We start from the raw sequence: 22,641 nt of genomic DNA on the forward strand, positions 1-22,641 counted from the left end.
TGGACTCTAAAGGTTTGGCACATGAGATGCCCTACAATTATTGACTTGTAAGTTCTATCACTCTGGCTTTCGAGCCTTACCATTCGACACTCTTTGTGCTATTATCTACAACACCCTTATTTAGTTTAAACAATCCTACTAAGAATTAGGGGATTAAAAAATATTTAAATAATAATAAATATTGAAGGCTACTATTAGCTTGATGTGTAAAATATTATTAAGGCTCATAAGTTTATATGAATTTTTATATGTGATAAAGAATTACGAGTTATAGTATACAGGGGTGAGCATTCGGTCGGTTCGGTTCAAAACCGAACCGAACCGATTAAACTAAAAACCGAAATTTTAGTGTTTATGAAAACCGAACCGAATCGATTTTGGTCAGAAATCGAATCGAACCGAACCGGTCTGATTCAGTTCAGTTTGATCGATTTTGATTTTTAATAATTTTTTTATTTTTCACACTTTATTTTTAATATGTTAAAATTTAATTAAAATATATTAAATTTAATATAATTTAATTTCTCTATATTATTGAAAAAATATATTATTATCACTAATCGGTTCGATTCAGTTTTTTCGGTTTTTTTCTGATTAAAACCAAACCGAACTGAAATAATCGAAATTTTTGAAATTAAAAACCGAACCGAACCGAAATATATAAAAAACTGAACCAAATTTTCAAATCGATTTGGTTCGATCAATTTTTTCGATTTGAACCGAATACTGCTCACCCCTAATAGTATATTAATATAATCACATGAATTTGCCCGAACAGTGTAGATTATGAAAATTTGTGAAAGATTATATGATTCTATGAGAAGAATAATTCTCGGTTTAACTTTATACTTAAATAACTTTATGGAAATATACTTGATTTGTAAACTCTTATAAACATCATCATCATCATAATTATTATTTATTTAGTAATTATTATTTGTAAAGATGGTTTTATATTTTATTGTATCTTGTTTAAAAATTATTGCCAAATTATAGGAGAAGGAAAGATAGTGGATGCCTAGGTCATCAAGAAGCCTACTAGGATTTTCTCTCGCTTAGACAAAACCCTCTCCAAGTTCTTTGATGCTCATGGCTTGTTGCAACTTTTAACTGCCAAGCTGACTCTAGATCCTTTACCTCCAAATCACAAGGTTAATCTTTATTGTCTCTATTATTAATGCACAGATCAGAACATAGATAATTACTTTCAACTAAGGTATAAGGTTGAAGTTTATTAACGAAAGAAAATAACTAACCCAGGATAAAGGCCCAACACTTATACCAACCTAATGCCTAACTATCTATAAAGATGAGAATGAAGACTCTATGGCCTAAAAGGATCAAGTTCAAAGAATGAAGATAGACTTGAGTAATAAATGGGGGAAGCACATACAATTGAATAAGCCTAGTGTATTTGGTACAAGTATTAATAAAAGAGTTCTCTTTTGCTTATTTATTTTATTTTTATCCTAAACACCAAATGCATATCATTCTTAGTTATTTAAATCCATTTCTGCTTGGGTACGGAAAAAAAAAACTTCAGAAAATAAAATTGATTGCATTCTTAACTTAAAAAGAAAGAGAAGAATTCATAACCCTCTGATGCAATGAGGTGCTTAAAGCATCCTCGCATTCTCCTACTCTAATAAGGCATATCTAAAATAGGAGTTATAATCTTTTATGAGAAGCTTACAAATCAAATTGTGGGACCTACAAAGCAAAGAAAGCATATTATAGTTTGAAAAAAGGTGCGAAATTCTAAAAAACATAAGTGTTTAAAAAAAAAAGAAAAAAAGAAGCAAAGAGAGAAGAGACAAAAGAATATGGTTAAAAAATAGTACAGAGACGAGAAGTGGGACAAAAAGATCATCTCAATGGGATGTGTTTAGTTTAAGCATAATAAGGAACAATTGATAATAACACACAGAGTTTTTCTACCAACAATAAGATGGAATATGATCAATGGACTTACTATACTGAAAGGCAATTTCATGATACTATTTAGTGTTGTTACTTTAATGGTTAGCAAGGAGTAAAAACATGATGTCATAATAGGCTTAGCTTGTTGCTTTCAATTAAGGATTAGACTTGAGTATATCTGAGGCAAACCTTATGGGATGCAATAGATCTTGTCCAAGAGAAGTATCAGAATAGTGAGCATAAACAGTAATGACAACTAATGATTGATGAGAAGCACCTTATTTAAGTTATAGCTTGCCAGGTTGAAAATCCATAAAGGGAGGCCTAGGCAAAAGTTAGAAACAATAAAAAAGAAAAAGAATAAAGAAATATGCTAGGCTGAAAACTCGCAAAATGCAGTATAGGCAAAAGGAGAGTGAGAGAAGATTTAGATAGAAAATCTAAAAGAGCCATTTAACATGTTATAAGTTTTATCGGACTTTAAAAAGTTAAAATATTATCAGGTTTAATTTAAAAAAGTAATAATGGTCTACCCCAATTAATAAAAAAGAAATCACTTGCATGAATAAAAGTAGTATTTAATTTGGTTATTAGTGCTTACATTTGATCTTAAAGGTAAAGACATCTTATGACTAAGTAAAAGTGGATCTATATTTTATAATCAACATTTCATGCATCGAGGCATATTGGATTGCAAATTATGGGTCAAGAAAAGAATTTTAGTTAGGGACAATTATAAATGTCAATTTCTCTTATAGCCATAAAAAGAAAAAAGAGAAAAACTCAGTTAAGTTGAAAATCCTCAAAAGGCAACTTAAGCAAAAATTAAAGTTAAAAAAAAAAAGGATCTTTGAGTTAAAAACCAACAAATGGTGTCTTAGGTAAAAATAAGAGAAATAAAAAAAAGAAATATTAAAAAAAAAAGAAAGAAGAAGAAGAAAAAGCTCGTAAGTTGAAAACTCATAAAGAGAAGTTTAAACAAAATTTAAAGAAAATAATAAGTACAAAACTACAGAAGAGGAGGACTGTTTGTCAAACATATCAAGAAGCATCAACTTCGGCTATGTTTGTACAATTCAATCAGAGTGATGAGTTTGGAAAACCTTCTCATATACATCATTTACATTCAATTATTGAGTATAATTCTCATCGAGATCGAGAGAGAGAGGGAATTCAATTAAAAAAAGCAATAAAAAAGTGAAAAAAAAAAGAAGAAGAAGAAAAACTCAAGAAAACTGACAGTTAAAATGGAGGATAAAGAGCTTTTGATCCAAATTTGAAACTTGCATTTATACATTCATCATATTTCATTGCATATGAAAAAATATCTTTTGGTCCTTGTTTTCAAAATTTTTGCATATGAAAAAATATCTTTTGGTCCTTGTTTTCAAAATTTTTAAAAGTGTCCTTAGAAAGTTTTATATCATCAAAATTCACTTCAGTGAAAATAAATCAATAAATCTGCATTTGTTTGAAAGTTATCTCTTTTGGCATAAAAATTTTTTTACTTCAACAACATGGATATCATCTTATTCCTAGAGGCATTTTTTTTAAAAGAATGAAAACAATCTTTTCATTCATATAAGCGCATCTTTAGGATAAAATAAGTGCCGCATCTCATGAAAGTCTTTAGGATACAAAATACGCCTTTTATGTCATGAATGATTATTAAGATACAAAGTACATTCTATATTAGACTTTAAAATATAAAGTATATGTAACGACCCGAAAATCGGACCGCTACCGGCGCTAGGATCCAGGTCGGCTTAAGGCCGCCAGGACCCGTAGCAAGCCTAACATTTCAACCTGAAAACCTGTTTAATCCCATACATGATCAAGAAAATACATAAAAATTTAAAACTTTTCTTTCGTTCATACACCAAACTCAACCTGTGCATGCACTATACATAAGCATAATCATAATCATGACCCCTCTGTGGGATCTCATCAATGCCCCAATGGGCGATATATCATAAGTTGAGTTGGTTTGCATAATCATCATAAAATATCTAAGATCATGTATTAAAAGGGATACAATATACTATGGTCAAGCACACTTCTAACATCCTCAAACATCATTACATTACATATCTATACTGTACTTTTACAAAACATCATTCTACAAATCGTCATGTCCACATTCTAGCTATTACATATATAAGACTTCATTACTCTTGCTGACCTCCTGGTCTACCCTGTACCTGCAAGCCTGGGGGTTAAGGGAGAGGGGTGAGCTACAAGAGCTCAGTGAGCAGAATAATAAAAACATTTAAATCATATGGCATCATGGAATGCGTCACATCACAGCTAATCACATCAAGGATGAACTTGTCACCAATAGCCCTCTACTTAGTCCAACTGTGCCAGAACGTAGAATGGGTCCTGGTCTTTCTCTTACATAACATAGCATAACATAACAGTCCAACTGTGCCAAAACGTAGAATGGGTCATGGTCTTTCCCTTACATGGTGCCAGCGAACGTAGAATGGGTCCCACTGGTCTTACATTCCGTACTGTACATATCGCATCATCATATCATGGATCGAGGGCTTTGGATCATCCAACGTTCATCCACAACAATCAACAATAAAGTATACAATGCAACATATTCGTGAATTCTAATGCAAACAACCTAGTACATCTCATGGCATTCATGATGCGTGAAACATGCTAAAAAGTCCATTATTTGCTTTAAAACATAATGAGTTATTCCACTCACCTCTGGGTAGCTCTGACCAGACACTGGAGCAGCTGACTCACTACTGGGGTCCTCGGTTCCTCGGGTCCGAATCTACACAGGTGGACTCAAATGAGGGACCAAACAAACATGAACATAACTCTAAACTACTCCCAAAAAACCCCCTAAAACATCATGAAACAATCATAGAAAAACATGCAAGAGAGGGCTGGGCAGGGCACTTTCGGCGGCAGGTTCGGCGGCCGAAAGTCCCTCCAGAGCTGAAAGTCAGGCAGGTTCGGCGGCACCTTCGGCGGCCGAAACTCCCAAACAGAGGCGAAACTCATGCATGTTCGGCGGCACTTTCGGCGGCCGAAACTCCCAGACAGAGACGAAAGTCTCCTTTCGGGGGCAAGCTTCGGCAGCCGAAAGCTGCCTCCACAAGCATGTTCGGCGGCAGAAAGTTCCTTCGGCTGCCGAACCTGGTTTCTCCCTTAGTGGCAGAAACTCAGCTCTTCTATGCACATTTGCCTCCAAAACTATCCAATCAAGCATAACCCTATTCTACAACATTCCCAAACATACACAAACAAGCATACAAATTCCTAGGGGCATCAAACCAACAAAAACCCCAACTACAACACAACAAGCAACTCACATTGATCATAAACACATATAAAACCCATAAACCTAACCATGAGCTAAACATGCATTCTACCCCATAGATCCACTTAAAACCTACTTAAAACATGCAATGAGCTTAAGATCGGCTCTTACCTCGTGAAGATCGAGAGAGAGACGACCTAAACTCGGAGATGGGAGGGGTTGAGTTCCCTTGAACCTCAAAGCTCCAAAACTTTGCTCAAAGCTTGAAAATCTTCAAAACAAAGTAAAAACTCATGAAAATCGAGTAGGATTGGAAGGAAAGAACTCAAGATCGGTGAGGGACGGCGGAAAGCTCACCTTGGCCGAAAATGGGGAAAAAGCTCACCCATTTTCGGCTAAGGGACCCTTTTATAGTGGCTGGCCAGGCCACGTTCGGGGGCCGAACGTGCCTCCGCATGCATGCCATGTTCGGCGGCCGAACTTGAGGTTCGGCGGCCGAACTTGGACTTTCCTCACTTATGCTTTCGGGGGCCTAAAGGCGCTCCCGAAGGCATGCATGTTCGGCGGCCGAACCTGAGTTTTACTCCAAGGTTGTTTTTATGCAAAAACTCATTTCCATTTTACTTAAAACCATGAAATACCTTAAAACATTTTATGAAAACATGTTTCTACCCTACTAGAGGCTTCCGACATTCGAGATTCCACCGGACGGTAGGAATTCCGATACCGGAGTCTAGCCGGGTATTACATTCTCCCCCCTTAAGAACATTCGTCCCCGAATGTTCCTCAACTAGCACATAGCATGGCATAAAACATAACATACATACATAGCACAAAAACACATAGAGATCTAACCTTAAAAGAGATGAGGGTACTGCTGGAGCATAGACTCATGTGTCTCCCAAGTGCATTCTTCCAAATTGTGGTGGTTCCACAGGACTTTCACCATCGGAATTTCCTTGTTCCTTAGCTTTCTGATCTGGGTGTCTATGATCCGTACTGGCTGTTCAACATAGGTGAGATCCTCTTGGACCTCCACATCAGGCTCACTAAGAACCTTGCTCGGATCTGATACAAACTTCCTCAACATTGAAACATGGAAAACCGGATGGATTCTTTCCATTGAAGCAGGTAAATCTAGCTTGTACGACACATTCCCAATCTTTTGCAAGATTTCAAAGGGTCCGATGTATCGTGGGGCTAGTTTACCTTTCATAGGAGACACCTTGAGCAATACCAGATCCCCCTCCTGAAACTCTAACTGTCTTCTGCGGATGTCTGCATAACTCTTCTGTCTGCTTGCAGCAGTTTTGATCCTTTCTCTGATTATGGGTACTACCCTGCTGGTAATCTCTACTAGCTCAGGCCCTGCCAAGGCCTTTTCTCCAACCTCTTCCCAGCAAACAGGTGATCTGCACTTCCTTCCATATAAAGCTTCATATGGAGCCATCCCGATGCTAGCATGATGGCTGTTATTGTAGGCAAACTCTAACAAAGGTAGATGCTGCCTCCAAGAACCACCAAAGTCCAGCACACACATTCTGAGCATATCCTCTATGGTCTGGATGGTCCTTTCTGATTGTCCGTCCGTCTGTGGATGGAAAGCAGTGCTAAAATCCAACCTAGTACCCATGGCATTCTGCAGACTCCGCCAAAACCTGGAGGTGAACTGGGGCCCTCTATCTGACACTATCGAAATAGGAACCCCATGCAGCCTGACGATCTCATCAACGTACACCTGCGCCAACTTGTCCACAGAATAGCCACTCCTGACAGGGATGAAGTGAGCAGATTTGGTGAGTCTGTCCACAATCACCCATATGGAGTCCAATCTGTTGGACGTCGCCGGTAACCCCACTACGAAGTCCATAGCTATGTTTTCCCATTTCCACTTTGGAATAGGTAGCGGGTTAAGCATTCCAGCCGGCTTCTGATGTTCCAGCTTCACCCTCTGACACACTTCGCAGGCTGACACAAACTGTGCCACTTCTTTCTTCATAGCTGGCCACCAATAAAACTTCTTCAGATCTTGATACATCTTGGTGGCCCCGGGGTGAACGTTGTATCTTGCATTATGAGCCTCTCTCATAATGTCTCCTTTTAGCCCTATGTCATGTGGTACACATAGTCTGCTCTCATAGCGGAGGATCCCTTTGCTATCGAATCTGAACTCACTATCTTTGCCTGACTGAACAGTCCTGGCAATCTTCACTAACTCTGGGTCCTCATGCTGTTTCTGAGCCACCTGCTCCAGAAACATGGGTGCCACTCTCATCTGGGCTACCAAAGCACCTGTACCAGACAACTCCAACTGAAGACCTTCCTCAACGAGCTTGTAAAATTCCTTCACCACTGGCCTCCTCTCTGCCGATATGTGGGATAAACTGCCGAGTGATTTCCGGCTTAAGGCGTCTACCACAACATTCGCCTTACCCGGATGGTACTGAATCTTGCAATCATAGTCACTCAGCAGCTCCACCCATCTTTTTTGTCTCAAGTTCAAATCTCTTTGACTCAGGATGTACTGCAGGCTCTTATGATCTGTAAAGATCTCACATTTAACCCCATAGAGGTAATGCCTCCACATCTTGAGTGCAAAGATTATTGCTGCCATCTCTAGGTCATGCGTGGGGTAATTCAACTCATACTTCTTCAGCTGCCTAGAAGCATAAGCAATCACCCTCTCATTCTGCATTAACACACAACCCAGTCCCACTCGGGATGCATCACAAAAGACCGTGAAGTCCTCACTGCTAGCTGGCAAAGCTAACACTAGTGCCGAAGTCAACCTCCTCTTAAGCTCTTCAAAACTCTCTTCGCACTGGTCGGTCCACACAAACTTCTGATTCTTTCTGGTTAACCTGGTCAGAGGAGCTGCAATCTTTGAGAAGTCCTGAACGAACCTCCTGTAGTAACCTGCCAAACCCAAGAAACTCCTGATTTCTGTCACTATCGTGGGTCTAGGCCAGTTAGCCACAGCTTCTACCTTCTTGGGGTCCACCTCTATTCCATTCTCTGACACTACATGCCCCAAGAATGAAATGCTCCTTAGCCAGAACTCACACTTAGAGAACTTGGCATACAAGCCATGTTCCCTCAAGGTCTGCAGAACCAACCTCAGATGATGGGCATGCTCCTCTGCGTTCCTGGAATACACTAAGATATCATCTATGAAGACAATAACAAAGTGATCCAGGTATTGGCTAAATACTCTGTTCATGAGATCCATGAATGTTGCAGGGGCGTTGGTTAACCCGAACGGCATCACAAGGAACTCAAAATGCCCATATCTGGTCCTGAAAGCTGTCTTTGGCACATCTTCATCCCTTATCCTTAGCTGATGGTACCCCGATCTTAGATCTATTTTGGAGAAACAACCCGCTCCTGCTAGCTGATGGAATAGATCATCGATCCTTGGCAGAGGGTACCTATTCTTGGTAGTGACTTTGTTCAACTGCCTGTAGTCGATACAAAGTCTGAGGGACCCATCCTTCTTTTTTACAAACAAGACTGGAGCACCCCAAGGTGAGGTACTCTGTCGGATGAAGCCCTTTTCTACCAGCTCTTGCAACTGCTCTTTCAACTCCTTCAACTCAGCTGGGGCCATCCTGTAGGGAGGGATAGAGATCGGTCTAGTTCCAGGTACCAACTCTATCTCGAACTCTATCTCCCTAGTAGGTGGTAAACCTGGAAGCTCGTCTGGAAAGACATCCTGAAACTCTCTGACAACTGGCACCGAGGCTGGCTCCCTGACCTGACTACTAAGCTCTCTCACATGAGCCAAATACCCCTGACATCCCTTCCTAAGCAACCTACGAGCCTGAAGAGCTGATATCAGACCTCTAGGTGTACCCCTCTTGTCTCCTCTGAAGACGACCTCTGACCCGTCCTGATCTCTGAACCTGACTACCTTGTCCCTGCAGTCCAAGGTAGCACCATGGGTAGATAGCCAATCCATCCCTAGAATGATGTCAAAGTCTGTCAAATCTAGAACCACAAGGTCGGCGGAGAGGCATCTTCCCTCAACAAAAACTGGACTGTACTGGCAGACTGACTCTGCCATTGACGGGTCACACTTGGGTCCACTGACCCATAGGGGACACTCTAACCCAGAGACTATCAGACCCAACCTCTCAACGGCTCTCGGAGCAATAAATGAATGAGATGCACCCGGGTCCATTAAAGCATACACATCAGAACACCCAATGACGAGATTACCTGACACCACGGTGTTGGATGTGTTAGCCTCCTGCTGAGTCATGGTGAAGATCCTGGCTGGAGCTGATGGACCTTCACCTCGGGAACCAGAAGAAGAGGCTGCCCCTCTCCCTCTACCTCTGCCACTGCCTTGAGTTGTGGCTGGAGCTGCTGGCTGTGCCACACTACCAGAAGCTGTCTGCTGGGGCTGGCCCATAAAAGGTGCTCTAGGACACTCCCGAGCCATGTGTCCCTCCTGTCCACATCTGAAATATGAATTGGTCCCAGCTCGACACACTCCTCTGTGCGGCCTCCCACACTTTTGGCATTCTGTACCGTCTGAATCTGAGCTCGAGCCACCGCCGAATCCCAGACCGGATTTCAACTTACTCCAAAACTTGTTCTTCTTCGGTTTCTTGGTGGTGTTATTCCACCTCTTGCTACTTGATCCCTGAGAAGAGAGACCTGGCCCTCCTCTGCCTGGGGTTTTAACCCCTGAAGACTGGGTCACTGACTGCTTCACTGACCCCTCAACTATAGCACTCGCCTCCATCCTTCGAGCCATATCCACCACAGTGTGGAAACTTTCCCTCTCAACTGACTGAATCAAAGAGGAGTACCTGGAATGCAGCTTCATAACATATCTCTTGGCTTTCTTCGAATCGATATCTAGAGCTTGCCCTGAAAAAGGCAATAGCTCCAAGAATTTATCCGTGAACTCCTCTACACTCATGTGTTCTGTCTGCCTCAGCTGTTCAAACTCAAACATCTTCAGTTCTCTGGAACTGTCTGGAAAAGCCCATCCAGCGAACTCATTTGCAAATTCTTCCCATGTCATGCCGTCTAGTCTCGGGTCCACATAACACTTGAACATTCCCGTGCCTTCTTGCACTTTAAGGTGAACCCTACCATCTGAATGGCCCTGCTATCATCCGCCCCTAGCTCATCAGTTATTGTCTTCACTACTCTCAGATAATCAAAGGGGTCATCCCCTGACTTGTATTTGGGAGCATCCAGCTTGAGGTAATCTGTCATCTTTACCTTGCTCCCACCGGCTGAGCTAGGTTTGGGAGGTTGAGTAACTGGGGTTGCTGGTTCTGTAGGTGGTGGAGGTGGGGTTTGCCGGGTTTGGATAGAAGGGTGAGGGTGGATAAGCTGGGTATTGCGTGTAAGGTGGATAGAAAGGTGGATAAGGCATGTAGGTAGGGTAGGGGTTAAAGCTGGAATAATCCGATGTACCTCCCATCGGATACCCTGAACCCTGTGGGAAGGGTGGATAATGAGGTGGAAGACCATACCCCGAGGCCTGAACGCCTCCCTGCGACTCCCCTGTTCCCTCTTCCTCCATGCTAACATCCAGATTCCCATCCCTCCTCTGATCCTCTTCCATAACCTCCCTCACATCTGAAGAACTTCCTCATCTATCTGTCCCCCTTCTGCTAGCATCAAAAGACCTTCTAGGGTCCCTTGACACTCTTTCTCTGTTTGCTCTACATGACATTGCCCTAGGCAATGTAGGAGGACGGGCGCTCGTGCCCTCATCCTCAGGTGGCACTCCAGTCAATCGTGCAGATCGACGAGTTCCTCTCATCCTGTTTTCTGAAAAACAGTACACATCACACAAACATTAGCATCATATGGTTCATGTGGGCACACATGAACCCTCATCACATATACATCATTCATATCATAGCATCAATGCACATGTATATAATCATGGCATTTCACATTATCATACAAGACAGGACTCCACATCCTATCCTAGTGGACATGATCTTTCCTATTATGCTTGACCTTCTATAACATCTATGAGCCCGACACTCTAGGTCCGATCCTATGAACCTAGGGCTTTGATACCATTCTGTAACGACTCGAAAATCGGACCGCTACCGGCGCTAGGATCCAGGTCGGCTTAAGGCCGCCGGGAACCGTAGCAAGCCTAACATTTCAACCTGAAAACCTGTTTAATCCCATACATGATCAAGAAAATACATAAAAATTTAAAACTTTTCTTTCGTTCATACACCAAACTCAACCTGTGCATGCACTATACATAAGCATAATCATAATCATGACCCCTCTGTGGGATCTCATCAATGCCCCAATGGGCGATACATCATAAGTTGAGTTGGTTTGTATAATCATCATAAAATATCTAAGATCATGTATTAATAGGGATACAATATACTATGGTCAAACACACTTCTAACATCCTCAAACATCATTACATTACATATCTATACTGTACTTTTACAAAACATCATTCTACAAATCGTCATGTCCACATTCTAGCTATTACATATATAAGACTTCATTACTCTTGCTGACCTCCTGGTCTACCCTGTACCTGCAAGCCTGGGGGTTAAGGGAGAGGGGTGAGCTACAAGAGCCCAGTGAGCAGAATAATAAAAACATTTAAATCATATGGCATCATGGAATGCGTCACATCACAGCTAATCACATCAAGGATGAACTTGTCACCAATAGCCCTCTACTTAGTCCAACTGTGCCAGAACGTAGAATGGGTCCTGGTCTTTCTCTTACATAACATAGCATAACATAACAGTCCAACTGTGCCAGAACGTAGAATGGGTCCTGGTCTTTCCCTTACATGGTGCCAGCGAACGTAGAATGGGTCCCACTGGTCTTACATTCCGTATTGTACATATCGCATCGTCATATCATGGATCGAGGGCTTTGGATCATCCAACGTTCATCCACAACAATCAACAATAAAGTATGCAATGCAACATATTCGTGAATTCTAATGCAAACAACCTAGTACATCTCATGGCATTCATGATGCGTGAAACATGCTAAAAAGTCCATTATTTGCTTTAAAACATAATGAGTTATTTCACTCACCTCTGGGTAGCTCTGACCAGACACTGGAGCAGCTGACTCACTGCTGGGGTCCTCGGTTCCTCGGGTCCGAACCTACACAGGTGGACTCAAATGAGGGACCAAACAAACATGAACATAACTCTAAACTACTCCCCAAAAACCCCCTAAAACATCATGAAACAATCATAGAAAAACATGCAAGAGAGGGCTGGGCAGGGCACTTTCAGCGGCAGGTTCGGCGGCCGAAAGTCCCTCCAGAGCCGAAAGTCAGGCAGGTTCGGCGGCACCTTCGGCGGCCGAAACTCCCAGACAGAGGCGAAACTAATGCATGTTCGGCGGCACTTTCGGCGGCCGAAACTCCCAGACAGAGACGAAAGTCTCCTTTCGGGGGCAAGCTTCGGCAGCCGAAGGCTGCCTCCACAAGCATGTTCGGCGGCCGAAAGTTCCTTCGGCTGCCGAACCTGGTTTCTCCCTTAGTGGCAGAAACTCAGCTCTTCTATGCACATTTGCCTCCAAAACTATCCAATCAAGCATAACCCTATTCTACAACATTCCCAAACATACACAAACAAGTATACAAGTTCCTAGGGGCATCTAACCAACAAAAACCCCAACTACAACACAACAAGCAACTCACATTGATCATAAACACATATAAAACCCATAAACCTAACCATGAGCTAAACATGCATTCTACCCCATAGATCCACTTAAAACCTACTTAAAACATACAATGAGCTTAAGATCGGCTCTTACCTCGTGAAGATCGAGAGAGAGACGACCTAAACTCGGAGATGGGAGGGGTTGAGTTCCCTTGAACCTCAAAACTCCAAAACTTTGCTCAAAGCTTGAAAATCTTCAAAACAAAGTAAAAACTCATGAAAATCGAGTAGGATTGGAAGGAAAGAACTCAAGATCGGTGAGGGACAGCGGAAAGCTCACCTTGGCCGAAAATGGGGAAAAAGCTCGCCCGTTTTCGGCTAAGGGACCCTTTTATAGTGGCTGGCCAGGCCACGTTCGGGGGCCGAATGTGCCTCCACATGCATGCCATGTTCGGCGGCCGAACTTGAGGTTCGGCGGCCGAACCTGGACTTTCCTCACTTATGCTTTCGGGGGCCTAAATGCGCTCCCGAAGGCATGCATGTTCGGCGGCCGAACTTAAGGTTCGGCGGCCGAACCTGAGTTTTCCTCCAAGGTTGTTTTTATGCAAAAACTCATTTCCATTTTACTTAAAACCATGAAATACCTTAAAACATTTTATGAAAACATATTTCTACCCTACTAGAGGCTTCCGACATTCGAGATTCCACCGGACGGTAGGAATTCCGATACCGGAGTCTAGCCGGGTATTACAGTATATTTATTAAGACACAAAGCACATCCTGACAAAATACAGAATATATTCTACAAGCTACAAAATATATAGTACATCTTGGTTTTTAGGGATGCTTTACTCATTCCCCTACATCTTTCGGCTTTGAAATATAAAATATATTTCTTAGAGCGTAAAGAATATCCTAGTAGAATACAAAGTATGTTCTATAGGCCACAAGTTATAAAGTAAGTCCAGATACAACTTATCTACTGTGCATGTGCGATGGCCCCTAGGATATAAAGTATATCCTATGGACCTGGTCTCGAGCCATATTGTCCATGTCATATAATCTGTTGAACTATAAGAAGGTTTAATTCTCTCTAAAAAAATGGAGAATGTAGGAAGCCCAAGAAAATCTGGGTCCAAATCCTAAAATATCAAAGTTTTCAAAACAATTTGCATCACATTTCTCATCTTGACCAACTCAAAGCACTAGGTGTAAACTCGACATTACATTTCACTTGCCATAACTCAATACTTGGATGTAAACTCAATATTTTTATGAAGTCCTTACCTAACTTAGGCAATTGAGTGAGTCTAACTCTAGCCTTTATCAAAGTGGGGGGAAATTGTAAACCCTTAATTTTGGTACCACGTGCCCATGCACATATGAGGCAATGAGAAAACCAATGATGATAACTCTACTTGGTTCCAATACTTGTAAAATGGGTCAAAGGAGATCCAAAATAATTCCTTTATGCTATATAAAATAAAATAAAAATAATAAAAAGGAAAAAAAAATAAAGATAACCTTAAAAGCCCAAGAATAAGAGCTTTGGGCTTAGAAGCCAAAAGGAATAGAGAGGTGAGTGATCCGAAGGTCCATTCAGCTAAGTTGAAATTTTAGGGCCTCCTTGCATGTTTCAGGACTTTTTATACAAGATCTAAGGTCAATTTGGATGTAAGGAAGAATAGGTTGTACTAAGGAGTGAAAAAAAATCTAAATCAGATTTGTCTTATCGCCAATTCAGCCAACAAGCTAAGAAATGACAAGTAATTAATTTTTATAAAACTTTAGAGATAAAAAAAAAATTATCTAAACACATGGGAGGAGAGGGGAGAGTCCAATTCTAAGTAGATAGGTTAATTAATCTTGCAACTTATTCTAAACACATGGGAGGACATTCATTTAACAAGGCAAGGGAAGTTGGTCACCCTCCCTACTAGTAGCAAAAAATCTCTCAAATCACTCTAAACAACCACTAACGAAAACCATTGGTAGTCACCTTAAGTTAGGGGTGAGTATTACTCAGTTTGAACTGAAAAATCGATCGAATTAATTTTATTTGATAATTTAGTTTGATTTATATGATCATCAGTACGGATTGATTTGATTTTTATAATATTTTATCTCTTCCATTTAGTTCGATTTTCAAGAATAAAATTTCAATAAAACCAAACCAATATATAATTTATTAGAGGTAGGGTTTAAGTGTTCTTAGATTTTAGCTCAATAATAAACCAATCTTGAACCTTTAAAGGGTATAGGTCTCGATTCCTCACTAAAACATTTTTTTCCTTTTTTTTTCAATTTATTTTACTAAACATTTAACCTTAACCATCCACACCTTTTAGATCTCAGCCATTCATGTCATTAATATGTAATCCTTCTTTTACTAAACCCTAACACTTTCTATCTTCCATCATCTCTTTCTCCAATCACTTCCTCTTATTTCTCTTGTTCTATCCTATCTAGCCGCCCATACTGCCCGTTAGATTGAAGCGCTGATTGCACTGCAATATTATAGCCTGATGGATGTTGTCATAGCCCTGTAGCACCCTTAATGTTGTCGCTTTGCACATGACTCTTAGTATTATTGCAGCTCCGCAGCAGCCTTGACGTTGCCACCTCCCGTATGACATCTGGATGAAATGTTGGAAATGTTGGAAATGTTGCAACCTGTAGCACCCTTGAAGCCGCCATAGAGCCTCCCTTTCCTTTTTTATTTTTTATTTTTAATAAAATTTCTGCAATTTGTGTAATTTTTTCTCTCTTTTGTTTAAGATGGTTATATCTTCTTGATTGGATGATTATGGTTTTGATGATCGAATGAAATTTGTTTCTATCTTAATTAAGGTTTCTTCTTTGTTGTTTTGGTTTAGATTGCTTGTTTTGTGGTTAATTACCCATTTAAGTTAGAATAAAAAAAATGCACTCACAGGTTTAGCCTGATGGTAAGTGCATCTGAATAAATTTGAGAGATTTCAATTGTACTTCCTTCATCCCCAGTTTCCATTTCAAAAAAATAAAAAAAGCTAGAATGAAAAATGAAAAGTAAAATTAAATTTTCTAAAAAATTGAATAATTTTATTTTGATTTAATTCAATTCGATTTGATTATAAAGTCAAATTTTAATAATTGGATCACATTGAAAAGTGCATCTAGGCACATTATTCCATTCTTTTCTTCTACTTTTCTTTGCCTGTCCTCTTAGGCCATCTCCAACCCTATGCACCATTTTTTGCACTATTTTGGTGTAAAATGTCAAAATAGCGTAATATTATCTCCAACCTTTTGCACCTATCTCCAACTTTCTGCACCATTTTTAACACCAAAAAGAATATTCTATTTATATTCTTCTCTCTCTTTAATATTATATTATTTATTTTACTTTAATTTTATTTATACATTTCACCCAAAAAATTCATATAATTTTATATATTCACCCCAAATACTTATATATTTTACATTTTCATCCAATTTTCAAATATTCAATTATATTATAAATAAATAAAAATATATTAATTATAAAAATGTATTAATTAAATATTAATTATAAAAAAACATTACTTAAACATTAATTAAAAACATACATTAATTAAACATTAATTAGCAAATTAAAAATAAAATAAACTCATACATATTAAATTATCAATAAAAAAATACAAGCTAATTTATATGATTATTTAAATTCGTATATTGCTCCCACAAATGCTTTATTAATGCATTACGAAGTGCAAAATGAGCATCTTTATCATTAATTTTTTTGTGTCGAGCCAAAAATTGTTCAAATCGAGTAGTTTCATCGACAGCCATTTCAACAGTTGGAGCTGAAAATTCTCTACCGTCTTCAATAGGTGCACTAAGGTCACGTTCATCCTCGATTATCATATTATGCATGATAATACATGTAGTTAAAATATCATGCAACACTTCTTTTTTCCAAAAACATGATGGCCCTGCAAATATTGCAAAACGTGACTGTAATACTCCGAAAGCACGTTCAACATCTTTTCGACATGATTCTTGTTTCATTGCAAAATACTTCTTCTTTCTTGTTTGTGGTTCATGAATAGTTTGCACAATAGTTGACCATTTTGGATATATACCATCAGCTAAATAATAACCTGTATTATATACTTTTCCTTGAATAACATAATGAGCGGGAAGAGCAATACCTTTAGCAAGGTCGAAAAATAAATGCGATGACTCCAAAACATTAATATCATTATTAGAGCCAGACATTCCAAAATATGCATGTCATATCCAAATGTCATAATCAGCTACAGCTTCTAAAATAATTTTTAGCGATCTACTACGACTTGTATATTGGCCAGCCCATGCAGTAGGACAATTTTTCCATTTCCAATGCATGCAATCGAGACTACCTAACATTTCAGGAAAGTCACGTTGCTCACCAATACAAAGAAGCCTTGCCACATTATCGGCAGTTGGTGATCTCAGATACTGCTCGACAAATACCTCAACGATGGCTCGACAAAATCTCTTTAGACTTTCAATTGCAGTGGACTCCCCAATTTTCACATATTCGTCGGTAGCATCCGCCGGCAAACCATACGCAAACATTTGAAACACAGCTGTGATTTTTTGAAGAGTAGATAGTTCAATTTTACCTACTGCATCTCTTTGTTATTCAAAGTACGTATCATGCACTTTTATTGCATCGACAATATAAAGAAATAAATTTTAAGACATTCTATATTGTCGACGAAACATTACATCATTGAATCGTGGATTATCTGAAAAATAATCCAGAAATAAATTACGATTAGCCGCTTCACGATCTCGATTGATTACTATATGACCTAGAACAGAGCCACCTCTAGAGACCCGATGTTGATCTTGTATTTGCTGCAAAACCATCTTATTTCTAAGAAATTGTTGATTAACTGCTTGTGTTTCCACTACAAACTCATTATCATATGAAATATAATCATCAATATCTTAAGAAGATGATGATGAATTTTTAACATCATTATTTGATGTATCTCCAACACAGAAATCCCTTTTAAGTAACAATCTATAGAATTTTCTTGACTCAAATTTAAGATGAACTGAAAAATATGAGTTATGTTTATATATTTAAAGAATACATGATTTAATAGGAAAAATGTGGGGATAGGGATGCATACTATCCGAAGGTAGAGATCAAAATAAAATCCATCCAACGGTCGATTTTAAGATAAGATCTATTGGAATACTGTTGGTATAATTATTATTTGAGATTACATCTGACTTCATTGAAAAATGTGGGGATATGATGCATACTATCTGAAGGTGGAGATCGAAATGAAATCCATCAAACGGTCGATTTTAAGATGAGATCTATCAGAATACTGTTAGTGTAATTATTATTTGATATTTCATCTGACTTCATTGAAAAATGTGGGGATAGGATGCATACTATCCGAAGGTAGAGATCGAAATGAAATCCATCCAACGGTCGATTTTAAGATGAGATCTATCAGAATACTGTTGGTGTAATTATTAATTGAGATTCCATCTGACTTCATTGAAAAATGTGGGGATAGGATGCATACTATATGAAGGTGGAGATTGAAATGAAATCCATCAAACGGTCGATTTTAAGATGAGATCTATCAGAATACTGTTGGTGTAATTATTATTTGAGATTCCATCTGACTTCATTGAAAAATGTGGGGATAGGATGCATACTATATGAAGGTAGAGATCGAAATGAAATCCATCCAACGGTCGATTTTAAGATGAGATCTATCAGAATACTGTTGGTGTAATTATTAATTGAGATTCCATCTGACTTCATTGAAAAATGTAGGGATAGGATGCATACTATCCGAAGGTGGAGATCGAAATGAAATCTATCCAACGGTCGATTTTAAGATGAGATCTATCAGAACACTGTTGGTAGGGGTGAGCATTCAGTCGGTTCAGTTTAAAACCGAACCAAACCGAATAAACTGAAAAGTAAAATTTTAGTATTTATGAAAATCAAACCAAACTGATTTTGGTCAGAAACTGAAACGAATCAAATCGGTCTGATTCAGTTCGATTCGATTTGATCGGTTTTGATTTTTAATAAATTTTTTATTTTTTACACTTTACTTTTATTATTTTAAAATTTAATTAAAATATTTTAATCTTAATATGATTTAATTTCTCTATATTATTAAAAATAACATATTATTATCACTAATCGGTTCGGTTCGATTTTTTTGATTTTTTTCTGATCAAAACCGAACTGAACCGAAATAACTAAAATTTCTGAAATTAAAAACCAAACCGAATCGAATTAAATAAAAAATCAAACCGAGTTTTCAAATTAATTCGGTTCGGTCAATTTTTTCGGTTTGAACCGAATACTGCTCACCCCTAACTGTTGGTGTAATTATTATTTGAGATTCCATCTGACTTCATTGAAAAATGTGGGGATAGGATGCATACTATCTGAAGGTCGAGATCGAAATGAAATCCATCCAACTGTCGATTTTAAGATGAGATCTATCAGAATACTGTTTGTGTAATTATTATTTGAGATTCCATCTGACTTAATTGAAAAATGTGGGATAGGATGGATACTATCCGAATGTGGAGATTGAAATGAAATCCATCAAACGGTCGATTTTAAGATGAGATCTATCAGAATACTATTGGTGTAATTATTATTTGAGATTCCATTTTACTTCATTGAAAAATGTGGGATAGGATGCATACTATCTGAAGGTCGAGATCAAAATGAAATCCATCCAACAGTCGATTTTAAGATGAGATCTATCAGAATACTGTTGGTGTAATTATTATTTGAGATTCTATCTGACTTCATCGAAAAATGTGGGGATAGGATGCATACTATCAAAAGGTGGAGATCGAAATGAAATCCATCAAACGGTCGATTTTAAGATGAGATCTATCATAATACTGTTGGTGTAATTATTATTTGAGATTCCATCTGACTTCATTGAAAAATGTGGGGATAGAATGCATATTATCCGAAGGTGGAGATCGAAATGAAATCCATCTAACAGTCGATTTTAAGATGAGATCTATCAAAATACTGTTGGTGTAATTATTATTTGAGATTCAATCTTACTTATATATATTGGAATGCTAACATCTACAACTTACCATAAGTTAGTCATACCCTTCAATATTTAATCAATTTGTAAATGATGACTTCAAGATCATCAGGATATTCTACCAATAAAGATGTGTTATTATGCAGAGTTTATCTAAATATTTCACAAGATCCCATTATAGGTAAACAACAATCTAGTCAACGTTTTTGGAGTCAAATAGCAGAAGCATATTAAATTACAAAGAATGTGTTTTGGGAGTCCCGCAACCCACGATATTTGCAATGTTGATTGCAAGTTATTGAGAAGGCTATAAGAAAATTGAATGGTTGTTATCGATAAGTTGAAAACTTACATCCTAGTGGTGCTTCAGAGCAAGATCTGGTGAGTATTTTTTTGATAATTACTTTGTACATAAATCTTAGAACTTTTCTTAACATTTTCCTAATTATGTAGCTCAATCAAGCGAAAACTTTACTAATGCAATATCCAAGTTACAAAAAAGGATTCAAATTTGACCATGTTTGGAGCATGATGAAAGATGCTGAGAAGTTCAAAGATAGTAGCTCTAAAAAAAAATAGTTCAAAATCAAAGCTCCTCTTATGTGTCATCAGAGTTGGACAATCCTACTTCTGACTCACCTATGGTATCATCTTCAAACTTATTATCTTTTTCAATTCATTTAAATGAAGATATTGTAGGAGATTATATATCATCGGATCGACCTCTTGGTGTTAAAAAAGCAAAATTAAAGAACAAAACTTGATGAATCTTTTTCATCTGCTCTGAAATGCTTACATGCTGATAATGAAAAATTTATGGAATCGTTGGCGAATGCAACTACAGAAAGGGAGAAGGGAAGACTAATGAAAAATAGAGCTTTGGACTTAAAGGAATTTATAGAAGAAAATAAAATTTTATTGCTCGATTTAAATTCTATTTTCGATCCAATTGCTTGTGAAACGTTTCGCCAAGAAAAAATTCGAATATCAGAGAAAAGAGCTCAGCGTCAACAACCACCACCGTCATCCGCATCTAATGTATGTGGTCCATATCTCAATGATATTGCTGGATCCGGGTCTGATCTTCCGGAATATTAAATATTTAATATGCAGTTGATGATTGTATTTTGAATTAATATATATTGTTTAATTATAATATATGTGTCACTCCACTTATTTTATATAATATATTATAAATAAATTAATTTATCATAAACATTATTTATAATTGAGAATATATTAATTTAAATTAAATTTTAATAATTATAAAATATAAAATAAATTAAAAATATAATAAATTATAAGAGTGAAAAAAAAAGAACTTAATTGAAAATATATATAAATTTTGAATTATATTATAAATTAAAAAAAAAGAAAGAAAATAGCATTGCTACAGTCTCACGCCAAATAGTTGCTAATCACGCCATATTCGGCGTGACACTGTAGCGCAGTACCAAAATTCCGTAGGATTTTGGTGCTGCGTTGGATGTCATTTCCAACGTCAAAGTGAGATTTGACACAGTATTAGAGATGGTCTTAGTAAGTGATAATTTTATATTAAAACTTCATAAATATGCAATAAAACATCTCATTCCTGTTAATTTTGATTGATTTTTCATAATTTTTAGACATGCTTATACGTTTGATTGAGTTTTGAAAATAACACAAACTCTGTGTACGTAGTGAGACCAACCATCATACTCCTTGGGTCCTCATCCTGATTGTCAAGAGTGATGTTTGTCAAAATATTTTTTTCTTTTATGTACAATAAATTCATTTTGATATATTTATATAAATTTTTTTTTTTAAATGTTGGGATTTTCTGAGTTTCACTGTCTACCATTCAACTTCAATGCCCCTGTAACTTGATTTCCTTGATTTCCTGACCTTAAATTGAGTAATTTCATAATCATAAAATTTAGTAACGGATACAGAAATTTAAGTTAGGGATTAAATTTTATTTTTGCAATGACAATTTTAGTTTCATTTAATTTATAAAAAATACTTATTTACATGTATAAAGTTTTTAAAGTAAAAAAAATAAAAAAAATATTATATTTATAAAATTTTATAAATTAAATTAATTTATTCACTATTAAATATTGAATATGAATTTTTAAAATTTTGTAATATGAGTTGTCTAAATTATTATCTTAAAAAATACTATGTGATTTTAATATTTTGATCTATATTTAAAATTTTTTAAATTTAAAATATAATTATTAACTATTAAAATTATTTTTTATTTACATTAAATAGTAGTGTTAATTGTACTCTAAATTTTCATGAAATAATAAAATTATTATCGTTTAATTTTTTCAATTCATAAAAAAATAAAATACAATTAGCAAATTTAAAGCACAATTAATTTTTTATTGTATTTAATTATCATAATTTTTATAATTTCAAGTATTTAATGAAAATAATATGTGAATAACTTACCTTATAAATATTTTAAAAACAAAAAAATTAAATAGTGAAGTTAAAATCTCAAAAATTATATGTAAATTTTTTTAAATCGAAAAAAAAAAAAAGAAAATAGACATAGATTAGGGCTGCTTTAAAATTATATTAGTTTTGGGACTTTATTTATAAAAAATTATTATTAGAATTTTGAATTTTTAGAAATTTTACTAATTTTATCTTTATAAAAATTACTCAATTAAAAGATTTATATATTTTATAAAATAAAATTATTTATTTTATTTGTTAAAATAATGATTAG

At 37.0% G+C, this 22,641-nt stretch overlaps 1 pseudogene; it reads right to left on the reverse strand.

Annotated features, from left to right (window-relative positions):
* Positions 1-16,509: 16,509 nt before the first annotated feature.
* Positions 16,510-17,724, reverse strand: LOC110604812 (annotated as a pseudogene).
* Positions 17,725-22,641: the final 4,917 nt, after the last annotated feature.

This window comes from Manihot esculenta, chromosome 17, assembly GCF_001659605.2.
Source record: "Manihot esculenta cultivar AM560-2 chromosome 17, M.esculenta_v8, whole genome shotgun sequence".
In the NCBI taxonomy this organism is placed as follows: domain Eukaryota; kingdom Viridiplantae; phylum Streptophyta; class Magnoliopsida; order Malpighiales; family Euphorbiaceae; genus Manihot; species Manihot esculenta.